Below are 539 nucleotides of genomic sequence, written 5' to 3' on the forward strand. Positions count from 1 at the left end.
GTACGTTGCCCCGTGAGCAGGGCTCACTGCTCTGTGCAGACAGGCCTCTGCTTCCGAGATGTGTTTCAGTTCCACCACTTACACCACTGCTTAACACCACTGTGGGTAACAGACTTATAGATGTCTCTTTCTTGAGACCAAGAGCAGGGAAAAGACATGCAGTGCTGCATATGCTATTGGTATATGATAGGCATCCTGCTTGGTCAGAAATTAAAAAAGAATTATTTCAATTAGCGTCCTCAGAACAGCTGGCTGGCATGGAAGAGCTCAGAGACAAGGCACACCAGCGTCTCAAGGGAGACAGGGCAAAAAGCCCCCACAGCAAAGCAGCTTAAGACTACAGCGTTTCAAGCTCTACCACAATGCTTCAAGTTCTCCCTTCGGGCTGTGCAGCGCTCCAGGGCCGCTGCGCCGCGGGGCGGGCTCCGGCAGTGACCCCCAGAGCCATACCCGGTCCCCAGACGGAGGGACCCCGGCGCCTTCCCGGCCGCAGCCCTGGGGCTGGACGCTGGCAGAGTGCCGCCCGCGCTGCTTATGGC

The sequence above is a fragment of the Athene cunicularia genome (genome assembly GCF_003259725.1).
Source record: "Athene cunicularia isolate RWA chromosome 2 unlocalized genomic scaffold, athCun1 chr2_part1, whole genome shotgun sequence".
NCBI lineage: Eukaryota > Metazoa > Chordata > Aves > Strigiformes > Strigidae > Athene > Athene cunicularia.